Here is a 23,964-nt window from a genome sequence, read left to right as displayed (position 1 = left end):
TATATATATACATATATATATACATAATATAATGTAATATATTTATATACATATATAAGCATATATGTATACATACATATATACATATATGCATATGTGCATAAATACACATAAATATGTATATCTTTTTACTATAAGACAGTGTTACTGATTTTAAAATAAATGGCTCAAGAGGTATTAGAAAGAAGGCTCAGTAGTACTATGTATTACTCTTCCAGAGGACACAAAATTGGTTCCTATCACCCACATCAGAAAGCACAGGATCATTCAAACTCCAGTTCCAGAGGATTTGACACCTTCTAGCCTACTGTCATACCAAGCATGGACTTGGTGAACATAAACTCATATAGATACAGAAACATTCACTTAAGTAAAGGCAGATTTTTTTTTTAAAGTAGTTAAGGATATATATGTATATATATACATATATATCTTATACATCTTATATACATATATATATGGAGATACATATATATACATAAAGTATAGAAATATTATTTAGTCTTTCTTAACTAGTTTACTTAATAACATGGTTTGTTTATTTATATTTAATATTCATCTTTAATCTTTTTTTTTACAATCCAGTCATTATTCCCCCTCCTGGTCGGCTCTCCAACAGTTTCTCATCCCATTCTTCTTCCCCTTGTCTCCAAGAGGATGTCCCTACCCCCTACCCTACCCCACCTTATCCCACCCAGCTAAGGCTCCTCACTCCCCTGGGGTCTCAAGTCTCTCGATGGTTAGGGGTATCTTCTCTCACTGAGGCCAGACCAGGCAGGCCTTTGCTGTACATGTGTCTGAGGTTTCAGACCAACTAGTGTATGCTGTCTGGTTGGTGTCTCAGTGTCTGAGAGATCTCAGGAGTCTGAGTTATTTGAGAATGCTGGTCTTCTTATGATGTTGCCCTCCTCCTCAACCAGCATGGTTTATAATTGGGCATTATGTAGAAACAGATGAATTCATGTGTATTCATATATGTAAATATACATTAAAAATTAATTGATTGTTACCAATAATATGCTATTGCATAGTTTTAAGTGTATAACATTCACTTTTATTTAACTTAATATGCAACTTTTATGAACTGATTCTAATAAATCACTATGAAATATATATTAATATTTTTAAAAGCATGACATACTAAAGAAACTTATATTTCTTGGCTTTGTGTACTCTAGACTTTCATTACTATTTATGACTTATTAATAATGATTAAAATGTTTCTGAGTGAGGGCCCAAGTTAACCACAGAGCTGACACAAAACAAAGCTAAGCCACACCTAGCTCTTATGATTCCAGTACCAGCAAGAATCTTAGCAATTCCTTCCTGACAAAATTAGAAACTCTTTTAAATGTTTTGATGTACTTTGCATTAGCAAAATCTCTGTGTAAATAACAGCATTTGTAATTTAACACATTGTTTCATATTCACCTCATCCAGCATTAGAAGTTTATTGGCTACTTTTTTAAAGCTGAGAAGTTACACATTGTGTATACATCTTTCAACATCTAGCTCATTTTGATTAAAATAAATATCACATCTATATATCATATTCATACATAATAAAGAATTATAATAATAATAATTTTAAAAAGACAACTGCTGCAAATACATAAGGGATTGTTTTATTTTCTTTCATTAGTATATATTCATTGTACTTGGTACTTATTGGGTTACACAAGAATGTTTTTATAAAAGCATGTAATAAATTTTTAACATAATCTACACATACTCAATCCTTTTTTCTCCTATTAATTTTCTCTGTTTCATTATACAGTTTTGATTTCAATTTCATGTCATTTGTGTGTAGTGTGTAGATTCTTACCACCCTGCTTTAAGCTCCATGCAGACCATGCTACAATCCCCACCCAGATTCCCTTGGATCCACGATGAAACATACATACACACACACATACACACACACACACACACACACACACTCACACACACACACCTATATGACTTTATTTTTGATATACTTTAGCTCAATGGCCAGGCTCTTCTAAGCCATCCTTGGATATTGTGCCCTTCTTTTCACTCCCGGATCAACACCACTGAATCTGCCCTCAACTTTTGTTGCTCAGTTAACTTTAGTCCCAGTTCAGCATAGTCCTAGCTTAGTTACATTTCTAACCTCCCACCTGCTAACCCAGGCCCAATGGTCACTCCACCATAGATCTTAAATGACTGGCAGCTCTTTCTCCCTCTGAAGCATGGTGATGTTTTTCTCCTCTCTGCATCTGCTAGTCTGCCTGTGGGAAAACTGAAAATCCAGCCTATTCCACTCATTGGCCACTAGCATTTTTATTGATCAATCAAGGACCAATTGGGGAATAGGATCTTCAGTGTTCACATGCAGAGTCCTGATCAAAGAATCAGAACAACTCCCTACATTTGTATGTGTGTGTACATATGTGCAAAATAGTAATACATAATTTTATGGTTTGTATAAAATATAGGAACTATAAATGAGAGGAAGCCTAGCATTGGTCTTTCTGATCAGAATTAATTTACTTAACATAATTATCGTTAGATATGCCCATTTCCCTTCGTATGACATAATTTTGGTGTCTATTGCTATAAATGATCTGTTGTTGGAAATCTAAATTGGTTCCCTTTATTTGCTATTGTGAATGGTATTGCAATAAGCACTGACATGTAGGTATCTATCTCTGTGATATACTGAAAACCAGGAGATATGCAAGTGGGTAACACAGAAAAGACTAAGTTTCAGGTTTCTGAAGAACCTCCATGCTAATTTCCAAAGAGATTTCTACTAATTTCTATTGCCACCAACAAAGTATAAGTGTCCCTGCTGTATGTGTATTCACCAGTATTTTTTGTCATATCTATTCTTTTTGACTGTCACTCTGAAGGGTAAGATGGAATCTCAATGTACTATTCTTTTCATTTGTCATTTTATGGATTGGTTTGTTTGATATCTTGCTAAAGTACATTTTCTATTATTAATATGTGCATAGGGGAAATAGTTGAGAAAAATGAACTCTGCTGATCACTCTGAAGATAAAACCACTTATTCCATAGGCATGTTTTACTCTAAACTTTTCCTCATCTAATGATTTTTCTTTTTTTATTTTTTATTATTTTTATTTTTTTGATTTAATTAATTTTTTTTAGATATTTTCTTTATTTACATGTAAATTTCTCCAATCCCAGTTTCCCCTCCAAAAAACAAAGAAACAAACAAAAACAATAAAAACAAACCCCTGTTGCCTCCCCCTTCCCGATGCCTGCCACCCCGCCCTCTCCCACTTTCCGGCCCTGGCATTCCCCTACACTGGGGCTCAGAACCTTCACAGGGCCGAGGTCCTCTTCTCCTATTGATGATCGAATTTGCAATCCTCTACTACACATGCTGCCTGAACAATCAGACCCCTACATGTGCAGTCTTTGGTTGGTGGTTGAGACCCTGGGATTCTCAATTGAGGAACACCCAATGGCTGAGAAGCACCTAAAGAAATGTTCGACATCCTTAGTCATCAGGGAAATGCAAATCAAAACAACCCTGAGATTTCACCTCACACCAGTCAGAATGGTAGGATAAAAAACTCAGGTGACAGCAGATGCTGGAGAGATTGTGGAGAAAGAGGAACATTACTTCATTACTGGTGGGATTGCAAACTGATACAACCACTCTGGAAATCAATTTGGCGGTTCCTCCGGAAATTGGACATAGTACTACTGGAGGACCCGGCTATACCACTCCTGGGCATATACCCAAAAAATACTGCAACAAGTAACAAGGGCACATGCTTCACCATGTTCATAGCAGCCTTATTTATAATAGCCAGAACCTGGAAACAACCCAGATGTCCCTCAACAGAGGAGTGCATACAGAAATTGTGGTACATCTACACAATGGAGTACTAATGATTTTTCTTAATGGAATATTTTTAGAGATATGTGCATGTATGTAATTTACTACTATTTTTTTTTTTGCCTGAATGGATGCATGTGTATCATGTATATGCCTGGTTTCCAAGTTACCGGAAGATATCTCTGAATCTATTAGAACTGGTATTGTAGAGATTGTGAGCTTCCATGAAAGTGTTGGTAATCAAACCTGCATTTTCTGAAAGAGCAGCAAGTGCTCTTAAGAGTGTACTCATTGGTCCAGCCTCTTTATGAAGTATTATCTGTTGTTTTTTTGTTTTTTGGTTTTTGTTTTTTTTTTTTCAAAAAAAGGGCTTCTCTGTGCAGCATTGGCTGTCCTGGAACTCACTCTATAGACTAGGCTGGCCTCAAACTCATAGAGATATGCCTGCCTTTGCTTCCCAAGTGCTGGAATTAAAGGCATATGACACTACCACCCATCTTATATGAGGTATTTTTAAAAAGAAATAATGACTGTAATTTTTGTTCCTTTACAGCCCACTAATACATATCATAATTTATTTTTATATTTTGAATTATATATATATTCATATTATATATATATATATATATATATATGGCTGTGCATGTGGGTGTGGGTCTGTGTGGGTGGATGTGGGTATGGGTGTGTGTGGGTGTGTGGTTGTGTATGTGTGTGTGTGTAGTTATGTACATGTGAGTGCCAGTGCCCTCAGACTTCAAGGAGTCAGACTCCTCTGCACCTGGAGTTACATACTGCTCTGAGCCACTTGGCATGGATTCTAGGAATTGAAATCAGATTCTCTGAGAAAGCAGTTGGAGTTCTGAGCCACTGATTGATCTCTGCAGTTCTCCTCACCCAACTTTTTTTCTGAGACAAGGTCTTAACTGTGCAGCCCCAGCTTGCCTGACATTAACCACATAAACCAGGCCAGCTCTGAATTCACAGAAAACCTGTCTCTGCCTCACAATTGCTAGGAAATAATCATCATGCCCAGCTGCTTTAAAATATAGTTGTTACCATAAGAATTTAATAATGATACAAAAATTAAAATTGTGATTCAGAAGCTAAAATCAGCCACTGGGACCATATATTTAAAGCAGATTTATATTTAAATTAGTTCTTTGATAGTTTTGAGTTTGTTTTGATCATATTCATGCTCTTTCCCAATTTTTTTCCCAGACCTATATCTTTTTTCCTTCCCATCTACCTTCATGATCTCTCCCCATTAAAACCAGTATGTGTTGACAAAGTATTCTTGTTCTTGGATGTGTGCTCTTCCACCAGCATTTTGTCAACCTAACACAGGATAAGCTGTTAGGTGCATTTTCCAACAAAGAGAAGTCAAAGATTGCAGAGTAATATATTAGATATACTGAAAAAATACATACACATATATATTAGCTTTGGGCTAGGAGCAACCTAGTCCAACCATATCTATAGCAGCCTCTCTATATATACTAACAAAGCTGCTGTTGTAAAAGTTCTGGCAGTTGCTCTGTTTGTACCTATAAGAAAATTACAAGTACTCTAATGTGATTTTGTGAACCCCATTTGGAAGGAATCTTACCAACCTAAAGCTAACAGAGACGCTACAAAATTAAAGGATTAATTGAATCTTTAGACATTATCCTTCAATCTGATTGCAAACATGGGTACTATGAGTACTAATTAACTACATAGCAAGAGTTACTCATCTCTGTTAACCTGTGAGAGAACCTTGTGGGTCTAAACTTTTCTTACATCCCACATGACGCTCTATTGTCATGATATCAAAAAACTCCTACACAAATCTCTTTCTCCAAATGACAATCTTCCTAATGTTTCTCTTGAACTTTAATTCTTAACCATAATCCCACATTCAAACACATACATACATGTGTACATACATATGTACATAGGTACATATGTACATACCCAGAAACACACACACCCAGAGAGAGACAGGGGGGCAGAGAGAAAGAGACAGAGACAGAGACACAGAGAGAGAGACACAGAGAGACACAGAGGGACAGAGAAAGACAGAGAGAAACAGACAGAGAGAGACGGAAAGAGACAGAGAAAGACACAGAAAGACAGGAGAATCAGAGACAGAGAAACAGAGACAATGCTAGAGACAGAGAGAAAATTCCTCCAGGAGCAGAATACAGAGGGTTGCCAACAAATAGTTACACTCACAGTTGCAATTACCCAACAGACACTAAGTTATATCTAAATACGTGATTTAAGCAAATAAATGTGATCCCAGATGGAAGGTGGAAGACTGAGAGCAATATAGTAATCAAAGATAATTGTAAATATTTTTCTAAACAGATGAACATGAACTGGCTTCTGAACCACACTGCAACAGTGTCTCATTTGTGATCCAAGAAATGGGGTAGAAGAGAATGTAGTGAAACATTTGCAAGCAATGTTGAGGGAAACTCAGTATTCAAAAATCTTACATTCTAATATCTTTATATTGTCCAGGTGAAAAGTTAGTGTTTAAAAGAAAGGCTTGACTCTAAAATGTTGAAAAGAGGGTTTCTAGTTTTCAAAGAATTAGAAGTGGTGCAAAACAGAAAACAACAATCAAGACAAGAAGGGGACTCTTGGCTTATTCTCTAGTTCATGCTTCGAAAACCCTTGAAAAGCTCATGCTGTCAGCTGCTGTAGGATTTTGAGTTAGAATGCTCAAAAGTTTATGAAAAATATTTTGGTTACTTTAAATCTCAGACAATCAAACAGAAAAAATAGACATTTTGTGAATTCCATTATAAATATTAAGTATATGCTTGTCCTTCTAGATGAATAAGAGAGAGAGAAATAAGCTCTTCTAAGAAGTCTCTACCTTCTTGTGTCTAGTAGCAGCAGTCTTAGGTTAAGGACCAGCTGAGAACCTGGAAGCTTAGTCAGTCTCCATCCTGCCTTGAGACAGAGCATCACACCAAGGTTCTTCAGAAAGCACCACTTTAAAAATGAATGAATTAATTAATGAATAAATAACAAAGAATAACACCTTACTTTGATTTTGATTTGCTCACAGCAGAAATGCAAGAAACAGGGGGAACCATAACCTAAATCTTCAATCAAACCAAGGAACTAGAAAACGATTGTCTGAGAATAAAGTAGTCTAGTATGGGCAGGAACTGTGTGGACACCTTCAGAGGGCACACTGGATTGCTGTTCTCTGCTGCTTTAAATCAATCTTTAGAGAAACACAATACAAGGATTAGCTGAATGGAGAAATGCCAACACATACATATATGCTTCCTGGGGGATCCATAAGCCATGAATTCCATGAACAAATGATTTTATCCAGAGTACTTAATCCAGAATAAGTAAAATACATACATTCAGAAAAATTTACTTAAGGACACATAATTTGAAAGATATACTCTTTCAATACCCAAATTTTACTGTAAAAAAAATTACACTGGTATGATTAACTAGCAGGTAGTAAAATTCACAAAATATTAGTAGTTTTCAGTTATTAGACTTATGGTAGTCTTTTGATGACAGAATTCCTAACAAAGCAACAGTTAAGGTGAAGGCAAAATTAGTTCTAAAATAAAACATCTATTTTTATATAAGTAGAATTTGTTGTGTTGGGAAAATTATGAGAGAAGTTCTGAATAAAGTAGCTTTATATCTGATAAAAAGAATTGTGATCCCAAAACAATCACTCATCTAATGTCTGACTTGATACTGCTCCAGTGGTCATATTAGCATAGACAGAGAAGAAAGGCTTTCTGGAGCTATTCCATTTTGAAAAGTAGATTTTAACAGCTAATATCCACATATAAGTGAGCACATACCACATTTCTCTTCTGGGCCCTGGGGTACTTCAGTTGCCATGATTTTTTTTTGTTCTATCCATTAACATACAGATTTTATGAGGTCAGTTATAGTCAAGCTACAGTCCATAGAACTACAGATATTAGGTACAGAATAAGGGACTACTGGGGATAGATAGATCTCATTAAAAAAGGGAAATAGAATTGATAGTTATGGATGCATGGGGAGTACTGAAATGGGAGGATAAAGTGGATGGGAATAGAGGATGAAAAGAGAATAGAGGGAGAGACAGAAAAATTAAAGGATATTTGAGGGGTGGTATGGAAACCCAACACATTAGGAGCATATATATGTGTATCTGCTCCTAATATGTGTAATATATGTGTATATGTGTAATACATCTGTACTACAATGAAGCAACTGGTAATAAATATGTGCCTAGGACCATCCTGGTGGACCTGAAGCCAGGAACTATGGACTCAGTCAGGTCTGAGTGCCGCGAGGACAGGAATCAGGGTTAGGGTTAGGGTTGGTTAGGGTTAGGGTTAAGGTTAGGGTTAGGGTTAGGGTTAGGGTTAGGGTTAAGGTTAGGGTTAGGGTTAGGGTTAGGGTTAGGGTTTGGGTTAGTGTTAGGGTTAGGGTTATACCATTTAGGTATATCTTTAGGCTGGGCAACTTTGTGTTCCGCCAGAGTGGTGCAGGAAATAACTGGGCAAAGGGCCACTATACAGAGGGTGGTAAGTTGGTGGACTCTTCAGGATGTGGTGAGGAAAGAATCAGAAAGCTGTAACTGTCTCCAAGTCTTCCACCTGACCCACTCACTAGGATGGAGGCACTTCCTCATGCATGGGGGAACCTGCTCATCAGTATGATCAGACAGGAGTACTATAGTGCATCATGAACACCTTTAGCATCATGCCCTCACCCAAGGTCTCAGACACTGTTGTGGAGCCCTATAATGCCACCCTCTCTGTGCACCAGCTGGTAGAGAACACAAATGAAACCCACTGCATATACGCTTAGGGTCAGTATGACATCTGTTTCCCAACCCTGATGCTGACCACACCATCTATGGCGATCTCAACCACCCTGTGTCAGCCACCATGAGTGAAGTGACCACCTGCTTCTGCTTCCCTGGCCAGCTGAAGCAGACCTGCACAAGCTGGCTGTGATCTTAGTGCCCTTCCCATGCTTGCACTTCTTTATGCCAGGCTTTGCACCTCTGACCAGGAGGGGCAGTCAGCAGTACCGAGCCCTGACAGTGCCCAAGCTCACCCAACAGATGTTCGACTCCAAGAACATGATGGCTGCCTGTGACCCGTGCTATGGCTGCTACTTGACCATGGCTGTCATTTTCCATGGCCGCATGTCCATGTAGGAGGTGGATGAGCAGATGCTCAACGTGCAGAACAAGAGCAGCAGCTACTTAGTGGAGTGGATCCCCAACAATTTGAAGACAGCCATGTGTGACATCCCTCCTTGTGGCCTCAAGATGTCAGCCACCTTCATTGGCCACAGCGCTGCCATCTAGGCGTTGTTCAAACGCATCTTGGAGCAGTTCACTGCCATGTTCTGGCCCAAAGCTTTCCTGCACTGGTACACGGGAGAGGGCATGGACGAGACAGTGTTCACTGAGGCGGAGAGCAATATGAATGACCTGGTGTCTTAGTACCAGCAGTACCAGGATGCCACAGCTGATGAGCAGGGAAATTTTGAGGAGGAGGAGGGCAAGGATGAGGCTTGAGTTCCCCAGGCCAAGCTGAGATGAAAGGGGGGAGGGGGCTTAATCTGTGAAAATTCCTTGGCAGTGGAAGGAAGGAGAATGGTCTTAGGTTTGTGCTGGGTCTCTGGTGCTCTTCACTGTTGCCTGTCACTTTTTTTTCTCTTTTTGTAATGTTGATAACACCAATGTAACACTTGAGATCTTTCTGAACTCCTGTTGTAATAGCTAAAATCACATAAACCTTTGTGTCCTAATAAATGAATAAATATGCATGTATGTATATGTGTGTGTGTATATATATGTATATATAGTGATCTAACTCAAATTGCCAAATAATTAGCAGACAAAGACCCAACTGGCCATCTCTTTTCAGCAAATGATGCTTCCAGTAGGACAGGGTTACATCTGATTGCATTGTTTGTCAAGTCCTAGAAAGTTACCAAGTCAATACTCATTGCTGAAGAAACACCTACAATATTTCCTGAAAATGGAGAAGTAGAACTGGTACCTACATAGAACCTTTACCCCTATGCACTAGTCTCTTTAGTAAAGGAAGGCACTTTGTGAACTACCAAAGGCAAAATGTAAACACCAACCCAGTCACAAAACTTGTGATCAACAATAGTGTTCTGGCAACAACATATGCTAGTGCAATGATGGCACAAAGCTTGTGGGAATAGCCAAAAAATATCTGACTTGACTTACATTCCATTCCAAGAAATGAAACCCATACCCTACTCTGCTTTGTGACCAACAACCTGAAACTAGATAATTACATAGCCCTGGGACCTTGGGTAAAACAAAATACTACTGTTTAAAGAAGGATAAGGAAGAGGAGGAGGGGGAGAAAAGAAAAACAATACAAAACAAAACTCCCAAAAACAGTGATAAAATGATTCCTGGTAACATTCTACTCTACTAATAGATCAGTATCTTGCTCAGCCATCATCAGAACAGCTTTTTCCTGAAGCAGATAGAAACAAATACGGAGATTATACCCAGACAGAACACAAAGATTAAGAGAGGATAGATCTATCAAATCTGTCCTGATGGGGCTCTGGTAATCTTGTGGGAAAAAAGTAGAATGAGTGTAAGAGCAAGAAAAAAACAGAAGCCACTAGGAGAACAAGTCCTTTAAATCTAGATGATCAAAGAACATATGAACTCATAGAGACTTACGCAGCATGCACAGAGAATGCACAGGTCCACACCAGGTCCTTTATATGATTACCTATTTGAGTTTTTATGGGATTGCTGAGTGTGTGAATGAGTGGGTCTCTGTAAGTTAATATTGTTGTTCTTCATAAGGTATTGCAATCCCCTTCAGCTCCTTTAGTCCTTCCCCTAGCTCTTCCATTAGAGTCCTAAACTCAGTCCAATGATTGGTTGTGAGTATTTGCATCTGTCTCAGCTGCTGGTAGAGCCTCTCAGAGGAAAGCTATGCCAGGATCCTGTCCACAAGCACTTCTTGGCATCAGCAATAGTGTCATGGTTTGGTGTCTATGGATGGGATGGATCTCAAGGTGGGGAGGTCTCTGAATAACCTTTCTTTCAGTCTCTGCTCCATATTTTTGTTACTCCATTTCCTTTAGATGGGAACAATTCTAGATGAAAGAGTTTTAGTTGGGTAGGTAGTCCCATTCCTCAACTGGGAGCCATGTCTCTTTACTGGAGGTAGGCTTTTCAGGTTTTATCTGACCACTGTAGAGTATTTCAGCTAATGCCATACCCATTGGGTATGCGGAGCCTCTCACATCATTGGCATCTGGAAGTTTCTAGTGGTTCTCCCATTCTCCAAGCCCCACTGCAACATTTTTCTATTCATTCTTCTGGATTTCTCCCCTGTCTCTCCCTGTACCTGATCCCCACCCCCAGTTTTCCCCCCCTCTGCTACTAAAGTACCTCCCTCTGCCTCCCAAGATTATTTTGTACCCCCTTCAGAGTGGGATTGAAGCATCCACAATTTGGCCTTCCTTCTTGTTAAACTTTATATGAGCTGTGAGTTGTATAGTGGGTATTCTGAGCTTTTGGACTAATATCCACTTATCAGTGAGTATATACCATGTATATCCTTTTGTGTCAGGGTTACCTCACTTAGCATGATATTTTCTGGTTCTATTCATTTGCCTGTAAAGTTCATGAAGTCTTTGTTTTTAATAGATGATTAATATTCCATTGTATAAATGACTACATCTTCTGTATCCATTCTTCCATTGAGGGACATCTGGGTTGTTTTCAGCTTCTAGTATTTATAAATAAGGCTGCTATGAACATAGCAGAGCAGATATCCTTATTATATGTTGGAGCATCTTTTGGGTATATGCCCAGGAGTGGTATAGCTCGGTCTTCAGGTAGAACTGTTTCCAGTTTTCTGAGGAAACATGAGATTTACTTCCACAGTGGTTGTACCAGCTTGCAATCCCACCAGCAATGGATATGTGTTCCTCTTTCTCCACATCCTTGCCAGCATCTGCTGTCACCTGAATTTTTGATCTTAGCCATTCTGACTGGTGTGAGGTGGAATCTCAGGGTCATTTTTATTTGTATTTCCCTGATTACTAAGGATGTTGAACATTTTTCTTTAGGTACTGCTCAGCCATTTGAGATTTCTCAAATGAGAATTCTTTGTTTAGCCCTGTACCCTATTTTTTTAATTTGTTTCTCTGGAGTCTAACTTCTTAAGTTCTTCTTATATATTGGATCCTAGCCCTCTCTCAGATGTAGGGTAGGCAAAGAACTTTAACTAATCTATTGGTTGACACTTTGTCCTATTAATAGTGTCTTTTGCCTTATAGAAGGCTTTTAGTTTCATGAGGTCCCATTTGTCAATACTTGATCTTAGAGCCTGTGCCATTGGTATGCTGTTCAAGAAAATCTCCCCCATATCAATATATTTGAGGATGTTTGCCATTTTCTCTTCTGTTAGACTCAGTGTATCTGGACCTGAGCTTTGTACAAGGAGATAAAAGTGGATTGATTTGTATTCTCCATTCAGACTGCCACTGACAACACCATTTGCTGAAAATGCTTTCTTTTTTCCACAATGTGTTTTTGGCTTCTTTGTCAAAGATCAAGTGACCATAAGTGTGTGGGTTCATTTCTGAATCTTCAGTCCTATTCCATTGATCTACATATTTGTCTCTACCCAATACCATGTAGTTTTATCACTATTGCTCTGTAGTACAGCTTGAGGTCAGGGATGATGATTGCCCCAGAAGTTCCTTTACTGTTTAGAATTGTTTTGCCATCTCTATTCTTTTGTTATTCCAGGTGAATTTGAGAATTGCTCTATCTATCTCTCTTAAGAATTGATTTGGAATTTTGATGGGATTACATTGAATCTGTAGATTACTTTTGGTAAAATGGTCATTTTCATTCTGTTAATCCTAGCTATCCATGATCATATGAGATATTTCCATCTTTTGAGGTCTTCTTTGATTCTCTCTTCAGAGACTTGAAGTTCTTCTCACATACATCTTTCAATTGCTTATTTAGAGTTACACCATGATATTTTATATTATTTGTGACTATTGTGAAGGGTGTTGTTTCCCTAATTGCTTTCTTGGCACATTTATTCTTTGAGTAGAGGAAGGTTACTAGTTTGTGTGAGTAAATTTTATATACAGCCACTTTGCAGAAGTTGTTTTGCAGGTGTAAAAGTTCTCTGGTAGAATTTTTGGGGTCGCTTATATATACTATCATATCATCCAAAAATAGTGATACCATGACTTCTTTTTAATTTGTATCCCTTTCACATCCTTTTATTGTCTATTTACTCTAGCTAGTATTTCAAATACTATATTAAATAAATAGTGAGAACATGGACAGTCTTTTCTTGTCCTGATTTTAGTTGGATTATTTCAAGTTTCTCTCCATTTAATTTGATGTTGGCTGTTGGTTTGCTATATATTGCTTTTATTATGTTTCAGTAAAGACCTTGAATTCCTGATCTTTCTAAGACTTTTAACATGAAAAGCTATTGTATTTTCTCAAAGGCCTTTTCATCATCTAATGAGATGATCATGTGATGTTTTGCTTTGAGTTTGTTTACATAGTGTACTACATAGATGGATTTCTGAGTATTGAACCATTCCTGCATCCCTGGGATGAAGCCTACTTGATCATGGTGAATAACCATTTTGATGTGTTCTTGGAATCAGTATGAGAGAATTTTATTGAGTATTCTTGCATCAATATTCATAAGTGACATTGGTCTGAAGTTCTTTTTTTTTTGTTTTTGGGTCTTTGTGTGGCTTAGGTATCAGCACAACTCTGGCTTCATAGAGTCAGTTAGGTAGTGGTACTTATGTCTCTATTTTGTGGAATAGTTTGAGAAGTATTGGTATTAGGACTTCTTTGAAGATCTGATAGAATTCTGCACTAAAACCATCTGGCCCTTGGCTTCTTTGGTTTGGAGTCTTTTAATGACTACTTCTGTTTCCTTGTGAGTTGAGTTATGGGATGGTTTAGATAGTTTATTTGGTCCTGGTTTTACTTTGGTTCCTGGTACCTGTCTAGACAATCATCCATTTCATCTAGATTTTCCAGTTTTGTTGAGTATAGGCTTTTTGTAGTAAGATCTGGTGATTTTTTTCAGTTTCCTCAGTTTCTGTTATGTTTCTCTTTTCACTTCTGACTTTGTTAATTTGCATATTGTCTCTGTGCCCTTTAGTTAGTTTGGCTAAATGTGTATCTATCTTGTTGATTTTTTTTCAAAGAACCAGCTCTTAGGTTTTTTGATTGTTTATTTAGTTCTCTTTGTTTCTGATTGGTTGATTTCAGTCCTGAGTTTTATTATTTACTGTCATCTACTCCTATTGGGTGTTTTTGCTTCTTTTTTCCCTAGAGCTTTCTGATGTGTTGTTAAGTTGCAGTGTAGTATCTCTCTCATTTCTTTATGAAGGCACTCATTGCTATGAACTCTCCTCATTGTACTTCTTACATATAACTCTGGGTCTGCTATGACTTTATTTTCCTTAAATTCTAGAAAGTCTTTAATTTCTTTATTTCTTCCCTGATCAAATTATCATTGAGTAGAAAGTTGGTCAGTTTCTATGAGTATCTGGGCTTTCTATAGTTTTTGTTGTTATTGAGTAGCAGCCTTATTCCATGGTATCTGATAGAATTCATGGGGTTGTTTCAACCATCTTGTATCTATTGAGGCTTATTTTGTATCTCATTATATGGTCCGTTTTGGAGAAGGTACCTTGAGGTGCTGAGAAGATAAAGTCTCTTGTTTTGGGGTGAAATATTCTGTAGATGTCTGTTAAATCCATTTGGTTCATAATTTCTGTTAGTTTCACCATGTCTCTGTTTAGATTCTGTTCCCGTGTTTGTCCAATGGTGAAAGTGGGATGTTGAAATCTCCCACTATTATTTTGAGAGGTCAGTGTGTGTTTTGAGATTTACTAATGTTTCTTTTACAAATGTGAGTGTTCTTGCATTGGGGTATAGATATTCTGAACTGAGGCATTATCTTGGTAGATTTTTCTTTTGATGTGTATGAAGTGTCCTTTCTCATCTCTTTTGATAAATTTGGTTGAAAGTGTGTTTTATTATATTATATTATATTATATTATATTATATTATATTATATTATATATTAGAATGGCTACTCCAATTTGTTTCATGAAACCAATAGCTTGGAAATTTTTTTCAGCCTTTTCCTCTGAGATAGTTTCTCTTTGTCACTGAGGTATATTTCCTATATATAGCAAAATGTTGGGTCCTATTTACATATCCAGTGTGTTAGCCTATGTCTTTTTATTGGGAAATTGATTCATTGATGTTGAGAGATATTAAAGACTAATGATTGTTGGTTCCTGTTATTTTTGATGTTAGAGGTGGTTTTATGTTTTTGTGGTTCTCTTTGGGTTTCTTGTGAGATCATTAATTTCTTGTTTTTTCTTGGGCGTAGCTTCCCTCTTGTGTTGGAGTTTTCCTTCTATTATCCTCTGTAGGGCTTGAGAGTTTTGCTGGGCATAGTAACCTGGGCTGACATTTCTGTTCTTCTTGGGTCTGCATGACATTTGTCTAAGATCTTCTGGCTTTTAGAATGTCTGTTGATAAGTCTGTTATAATTCTGATAGGTCTGCCCTTTCTGTTACTTGGCCTTTTTCTCTTACTGCTTTTAATATTCGTTTATTGTTCTGTGTATTTGGTGTTTTAATCATTATGTGAAAAGAAAAATTTCTTTTCTTGTCCCATCTATTTGGTGTTCTGTAGGCTTCTTGTATGTTTATAGGCATCACTTTGTTTAGGTTAGGGAAGTTTTCTTCTATAATTTGGTTGAAAATGTTTTCTGGGCCTTTGAATTAGGAATTTTCACTTTCTTTTATTTATATTATTCTTAGGTTTGATCTTTTCATTGTCGCCTGAATTTCCTGGATGTTTTTAGTTAACTTTTTGTACTTTGTATTTTCTTTGATTGTTGTGTCAATATCTTCTATGGTATCATCTGTGCTTGAGATTCTCTTTTCTTTTCTCTCTTTCCTTCTTTCTTTCTTTCTTCCTTTCTTTCTTTCTTTCTTTCTTTCTTTCTTTATTTATTTTGGTTTTTCGAGACAGGGTTTCTCTGTATAGCCCTGGTTGTCCTGGAACTCACTCTGTAGACCAGGCTGGCCTCAAACTCAGAAATCTGCCTGCCTCTGCCTCCCAAGTGCTGGGATTAAAGGCGTGCACCACCACTGCCAGGTTGAGATTCTCTTTTCTATCACTTTTATTTTGCTGATGATGCTTGCATCTGTTATTCCTGATCTCTTTCCTAGATTTCCTATCTCCAGAGTTGACTTCATTTGTAATTTATTTATTGTTTCTATTTTCATTTTTTATCCTGAATGGTTTTGTTCAATTCCTTCAACTGTTTACTTGTGTTTTCCTATATGTATTTAAGGGATTTATTTGTTTCCTCTTTAAGGACTTCTAGTTGTTTACCTGTGTTCTCCTGTATTTCTTTAAGGGAGTTATTTATGTCCTTAAAGTCCTCTATCATCTTCAAGAGATGGGATTTTAGATCTGAATCTTACTTTTTCAGTATATTGGGGTATCCAGGGGTTGTCGTGGTGGGAGAACAGATTTCTGATAGTGCTAAGTTGCATTGGTTTATGTTGTGCTTATCTCTTACCATCTGATTATATCTGGTGTTAATTGGGCTTGCTGTCTCTGGCTGGAGCCTATTTCTTCTGTAAGCCTGGACATCCTGGGAGTCAAGCTATCTCTGGGTGTTGGTTTGTGTGTGTTGGGGAAAGGTGGCTGAAAAACCAGATCTGCCCCTGATTGCAGTTGTGGACCAGAAAAAAAGATGTGCCTTAGGCAGGGCAGATAGATTCTATGTCTTCTGGTCCCCATGGGGGTCCCAGTTAAGCTGGGAATTGAGAAGTGTGTTTACCTGTGATCCTGCTTATGATGGGGAGGGTGGTGAGCACCTGTTTTCAGTTGTGGAGTGGAAAGAAGGTGGTGAAAGAATCTATTTTCATAAAAGAAAAAAATAAGGAATAGTAGTTTTACTTTCTCAATTTGATTTCCTACAATGTGTTTAAGAGAATGGATTAAAAAGAGAATGGATTAAGTTCAGAGCATGAGGGCATAACAAGATATCTGCTGTCATATCCATCAAAGCACAGTTGCCTGGTGCACTATTGTTTCCTTCATGAAGGTTTCAGATTAGACAGCTGAAGTGCTAACAATCCAATTTGATGTTGATGATTAATAAGGCACATGATTTGCTGTTGGCAGTTTTATTTTTTGTTGTTGTTGTTGTTTTTAGCATTGATAAACCCAGCAATTTTAAGATTAGTTCAAATTAATCATGAGTTAGTCTTAAATGTTGTTCTTTAATATGAAGATTACATTGGAAAGTTCTCTGTGGCTTTCCATTTATAAAAATGTCTACAGCTTCCGTGGGTATTTTGTTCCCCCTTTTAAGAAGGAATGAAATGTTCACATTTTGGTCTTCCTTCTTCTTGAGTTTCTTGTGGTTTGTGGGTTATTCTTCCTGTATTCCAAACTTCTGGGCTAATAACCACTTATCAGAGAGTGCATACCATGTGTGTTCTTTTGTGATTGGGTTACCTCACTCAGGATGATATTCACCAGATCCATCCATTTCCCTAAGAATTTCATAAATTCATTGTTTATAATAGCTGAGTAGTACTCCATTTTGTAGATGTACCACAATTTCTGTATCCATTCCTCTGTTGAGGGATATCTGGGTTGTTTCCAGTTTCTGGCTATTATAAATAAGGCTGCTATGAACATGGTGGAGCATGTGTCTTTATTACGTGTTGCAGTATCTTTTGGGTATATGCCCAGGAGTGATATAGCTAGGTCCTCCAGTAGAACTATATCCAATTTCCAGAGGAACCGCCAAACTGATTTCCAGAGTGGTTGTACCAGCTTGAAATCCCACCAGCAATGAAGGAGTGTTCCTCTTTCTCCAAAACCTCTCCAGCATCTGCTATCACTTGAGTTTTTTATCTTAGCCAATCTGACTGGTGTGAGGTGGAATCTTAGGGTTGTTTTGATTTGTATTTCCCTGATGACTAAGGATGTTGGACATTTCTTTATGTGCTTCTCAGCCATTCGATATTCATCAGTTGAGAATTCTTTGTTTAGCTCTGTACCCCATTTTTTAATAGGTTTATTTGGTTCTCTGGAATCTAACTTCTTGAGTTCTTTGAATACATTGGATATTAGCTCTCTATCAGATATAGGATTGGTAAAGATTTTTCCAATTTGTTGGTTGCCGTGGAAGGAGTTGCAGAGAATAACTATGGAGCAGAGACTGAAGGAAGGACAAGCCAGCCTGAAATAGCTGTCTCCTGAGAGGCTCTGACAGTACCTGACTAATACAGATGTATTAGTCAGCCATCCATTGGATTGAGTACAGGGTCCCCAGTGAAGGAGTTAGAGAAAGTACCAAAGGAGTTGAAGGGTTTGCAGCCCCTTAGGATGAACAACAATATGAACTAACTAGTACCCTCAGAGCTCCCAAGGACTCAACCACCAACCAAGGAGTATACATGGTGGGACTGATTGTTCTGGCAGCATGTGTATAGTAGAGGATTGCAAAGTCTACCATCAATGGGAAAAGAGGCCCTTGGCCCAGTGTCAAGGAATGCCAGAGCCAATAAGTGGGAGATGGTGGGGTGGCATGCAGGGGGAAGGGTGAAGCAACAGGGGTTTGTTCTTTTTGGTTTTTTGTTTGTTTGTTTGTTTGGTTTTTTTTTTTTTGGAGGGGAAACTGGGAAAGGAGAAATCATAGGACATGTAAATAAAGAAAATATCTAATAAAAAAAAATCTTTAAAAAAAAATGTCTACAGCTTTGTTACCCAGGCCCTGAAAAAGGAGTCCATATTGTCTCTTCTAAGGAACTCCTCTTTCAAAATCCTTAACAAATGAGTTTAAAATGTAGCCTGCTTCTTTGTATCACCTATCAAGTCAAATCAATCTCTCCTATCATAAGGATCTGTATTTTAAGAATCTTATTTATGTGTCTATGAACAGATATTCTAAGAACAAGCACTTTAAAAGTAGTTCTAGGTAACTTTTTCTAAAAATAAGATAATAAACTTAGATGTCACATACATTCAGTTTTAGACTTTGGGTCAAATTCAAGTCCAGTGTTTCAGTGTACTAGCTGCTTGACCCTAAATTTCCTATTTTATCTCTCATGTTGCAGTGGCCTTGTGCGTGAAATGATAATAATTACTGTGTTTGCAAGGTTATAGCTAAGGTTTAGGTGGAAATGTACATGTGGAATCTTGAATCATTTAGAATATGGTACTTATTTATCTTATGTTTATATAGAAATACCACTTGCCTACTTGAAAGTGATTGCTACTTTCATGTAATATCTTACAATGGCAAGTTATATATGTGCTCTATTCATAGTCTTAAAAACAAAACCTTCCCACTATTTGTCTGTGTGCCATCTCATTTGAAAAGAAAAGGCAGGGGGAAGGCCTCTAGAAACATAATGGTCTTTTTAAAAATGCTAGGAAAGATTTGAGCCTATCCTGTCACTTAGACAACTAATTACACCATTACATGCTGCAATTACAATTAAGGATTTCAGCTGATGGAAGGCATGTGTGCTGCACTCTCATTACCGGATATTCCCTTGCCAACACTCAAGAGTATCATGGTTTTGATGAAATGAAAACAACTCAAGGAGCTATATTTGCTCAGTAACATCAACAGAGCAGTTCAGGGAGCCCACTGCAGTTCCCTTTTGCCCCATTCCATCTCCCACTGTGCTATTTAAAGACATAGTTTTCCTTATTACCTCACAGAGCTAGTTGGCTGCCAAAGTAATTAGTAAATTCTGCTGACCCAGCATTGTCTATGTGAAATATTACAACCTGTTGGGCATGTAGAGAGCTATTTTGGCAGTGAGCCAGTTGGATTTGAGCTTACATTGACTCAGAAAAGATCACTCAATTCAAATCACTTAGTGTCTGCAAAGCTTGGCAAGCTTTCCTTACGTATATTTTATTTACAACAACCTCTCAGAAGACAGATGGCCCCAGGCCAAAGTACAACCCCTTAAGATGCCTTTCTGTTTGATAGAGGGCTACTTTCAATCACCTCTTAACATCCCACTTCCTAGCTCCCTGGATATCATCAACACCAGTTGCCATTCTGATACTTAGACCATTTCAACTATTTGTCTAATGGTAGCATATGATTTCTTCTAGGGATTAGCAATGTTATAATTCTTAGTGATTACCTTTTATGTGAATACATCTAATAATTAAAAGGTTCTTCCTCTTTGTATAACTTAAGGCTCAAATACAAGGTGACAAAAGCGTAATCCAAACTGCCTTAAGCAAAAGTGATGATTGCCCCTACCAAATGAAAGTGTAGGGGCTTCTGCCCTGACAGAGTACAGAGATCCAGCATCCGTTCACTGGGCCCTTGGCCCTCCATTATGATCATTTGCTTCTGCTATGTTGCTGTGAGACAGGCTTTCACCCTAAATATATTAAATGACAGAACAATCCATAAACTCCCTGGCTCTGCTTCAAAAACTGTAGAAATAAGAAGCTATCACTGTATAAAAATTTAATCCCAGCACTTGGGAGGCAGAGGTAGGCGGATTTCTGAGTTCGAGGCCAGCCTGGTCTCCAGAGTGAGTTCCAGGACAGCCAGGGCTATACAGAGAAACCCTGTCTCGAAAAAAAAACCAAAAAAAAAAAAAAAAAAAAAATTAGCAGGAAGGGAAAAAAATCGGGACTCACCTCCTGATAACATTCTTATCATGTGCTTGTGTTAGAAGGAACAGCATACTTGAACTTCTTTGCAATGAGGCTTCAAAGTTGCCTTTGCTTCATGACTTGCTCAAGCTTTTCTTATGGCACATTAGAGGAAATTGCTGCCATGAGCACCAAGGGACAATACTGTTTCAGATTCTGAGAAGAGATAAAATAATACAGAAAATGTCTTTGTACTTACAGTTAAATGAGTTGTTTTGGTCCTGTTCTATTGCTGTGAAGAGATAAAAGGACTAAGGCAAATTGTAGAAAAAAGTATTTGATTAGTAATTCACTTACAGTTTTACAGGATAAATCTATCACTCTCATGGTAAAGGGCTGGGCATGGTGGAAGGCAAACAGGCATGACACTGAGAGCATAGCTGAAAACACTTCTAATCTATATGTTGGAGGCAGAGAGAAGAGAGAGATTGTGCCTGGCCTGGGTTTTTAAAGCCACAATCCCACTCTTCCTTCAACAAGGCCATGCCTCCCCCACGGTCACACTTCCCAAAACATAGCCAACCTAGAACTAAGTAGTCTAATATATGAGCCTATGGCACCATTCTTACTCAAGATACCACATAGGTTTCATTACTTAAAGCTTCCAATCATTATTGAATTCCTATACCATACAAAACGGAATTTATTTCTCTTTTGATCTTAACTTGTCTAATTTTAAACTAATAATGATGTTTTTTCCCCCTCAACCTATAAAAGAATTTTGGAGGAAGAGTTGATATCATAGATATGTCAAAGTACTAATGCAAACTTAAGCTGCAGTGGCAGAAAGGAACTATGTTTTAAAAGTACTGAACAGTAAAACACCTGTATATCCACCACATAAAACCTACCACCCTTTAGAGAAGTATATGTAACTTTCAAATCCCACAGTAATTTTCATATGTGTTCCATTAGTAAACACTGATATTTATAGAGTGGCGGAAATCCATGTATTGTTCTCTCTTGTCCAGAAAGTAGGTAATAGAATTTGGCAAGTATCAGTGTCAAAATTTAAGGAGCAGAGACAAACAATTCTGCATATTGTGAGATGGACAGAGCTAAATGATGTTTGGAAGCCTCCTAATAAGAATGATCAAGAATGAAACATGAAAGGAATTACCATCCCCAAATTTACTTCAGGAAATATTTGTGACTCATCTGCCATCCTTTAATTCAAGAATTATTAGATGATCACAAACCACATAACAGTCACTGCACTGGACTCAAGTACTGGAGGGGACAGCACCACCAGAGCACCTCTCAGGAGGCATATACTTAATAGTTTTGAAGTACAGATCCTGAAAATGGAAATGTCTTTCACTTTCTAAACTGAAACTGCATGAATCACTAATGTTGATTGTAAAAATGTTAACACACATGCTAAAAAAGTCTTTGGGATTTGTTATGGTTTGAATAGTCCTCACACCTATATATTTCTAACTTAATCTTCAATGCAAAAATGTGTGGCCTTACAAAAAGTGTTTATACCCAAGGCCTTCCATCTCACTAATCGATTAATGTTCCTCAGAAAAAGCTTTCACCAGAGGGTCTCTCACTTTCTCAACCATGAAGAATTAATATTTATTATGTATATTTAAAACCTACTAGTACATTGGTATTGAATCTACACTACAGAAAGTTAAGAAAGGAATTTCTATTCTTCACTAGCTACTTGACCTCTTATAATATGCTGCAGTAACACTGTATACTAAGGTGAAGTTAAATGAAATTGCTGTCCACTTGGCATCTTTTTATCCCTCTATTTTCCTATCTTGGGTATTAGCTAATTTAAACCTTCTAATTGCACTATATTCAAACATAACATATACTGAGTAGGTAGAGGCCTATAAGTCCTTAATTTTCAAAGACCCAATTACCTCAAGTCCTGCATCAGATTTATTCTTGCATATTGTTGGGTATATTAAGAATCTGTGTCTAATGTATCTAGATTTATAAATATATGCTTAAGTCTACCAATCAGTTAGGAAGGCAGAAACAATTAATTTTACTGGTTGCCTTGAACTAATGACCTATAATTCTATTGGAGCAAGCCAATCAAAACAACCATCATGGGCATCAATATGTTAAAGCAACAAATAAACGTTATAAATGTAATGTCATCTGTCCTATAGAGTATGTGAAAGTGTCTGGTAGAGTTTCCAAAGGATCCTTAGCAAAGGTCAAGAGAATGAACAAGATTTGAATGGACAGAGTGGTTAGAAAAGTGAGTCACACAGAGAGAGACACGAGGTTATGAAATATGTGATTAGCAGGGAATATAGAAAATAGAGTCTAGAAAATATAGTACAGCTTGAATTAGGAAAGAAAAGGAACTTTCACTTAACCTAAATTTGAGAAAGTCTTTCAAGCCACTGTGAGATATTCTAAAACATTTTCTGAGACTGGAGAATCATAAATGTCACCCTATCATCTGTGAATTGGACCTGGAATTAGGAAGAGTGATGAAGAACTTTCCCATATGAAGATAAACTTTGGTATAGCTTTTGTGAGTGAAAATACAAAGAATTATGTTGATGTGACATCATCTTAGAAGGAAACTTTTACATTCCAAGAGAGAGATCAAATATAGTTTAGGAAAGTGTTTCAGAGAAGGACATGTGATTGATGACAGCTGACAATTGATGGACTTTCAATTTGCTGAAGTAACTAGCTTACTTCAAAGGCAATTGATGCTTAGAATATGGGAAGAAGTAATGGAATACCAGAAAAGGAATGGAAACAGGTTGCCACTGTGCAAAAGTACTAGACTTTGTTTGTTGTATCTACTAATGCCTCCCATATGTCAGGATTGTCTTCCCTCAGAGGTAGAAGCACAATAGGAACAACTCATCAGAGCCCCAGAAAGAGAATTGAAGTAAGCAAACTATTTACTATGGTGTGATGTGATCAGTAAATATTGTTTAAGAACTGTTTTCTTGTATAGGACCAGGTGATACAGTAAAATTTGGGAGATGATTGGAAATAATGAGGTAGCCTCATGTAATCTCAACCAAGAGCTTCCTAGAATATAAGGTTTTTCACTGTTTACAAGACCCTTACAGTATCAAATTTTTCAAAGGGAGAAGTAATATGTAACAGGTTCTCAGTAAACTTTAAAGCATAGGATTTTTCCCTATTTTCTTTTTTTTTCTTTTAGATATTTTTTTTAATTACATGTAAATTTCTCCATTCCCAGTTTCCCCTCCAAAAAACAAAGAAACAAACAAAAACAACAAAAACAAACCCTTGTTGCTTCCCACTTCCCTATGCCTGCCACCTCACCCTCTCCCACTTTCTGGCCCTGGCATTCCCCTACACTGGGGCACAGAACCTT

At 37.4% G+C, this 23,964-nt stretch overlaps 1 protein-coding gene and 1 pseudogene across 41 annotated transcripts in view; both read left to right on the top strand.

Annotated features, from left to right (window-relative positions):
* Positions 1-23,964, top strand: part of Ptprd (protein tyrosine phosphatase receptor type D) — a 2,240,535-nt gene that overhangs the window by 894,868 nt on the left and 1,321,703 nt on the right. The gene's annotated exons all lie outside the window — the stretch shown is intronic.
* On the top strand, positions 8,032-9,395 carry LOC116095270 (annotated as a pseudogene).

Source organism: Mastomys coucha, unplaced genomic scaffold (assembly GCF_008632895.1).
Source record: "Mastomys coucha isolate ucsf_1 unplaced genomic scaffold, UCSF_Mcou_1 pScaffold18, whole genome shotgun sequence".
Taxonomy (NCBI): domain Eukaryota; kingdom Metazoa; phylum Chordata; class Mammalia; order Rodentia; family Muridae; genus Mastomys; species Mastomys coucha.
The sequence above is the reverse complement of the archived record's forward strand: the minus strand, read 5'-3'. Positions and strand labels throughout refer to the sequence as shown.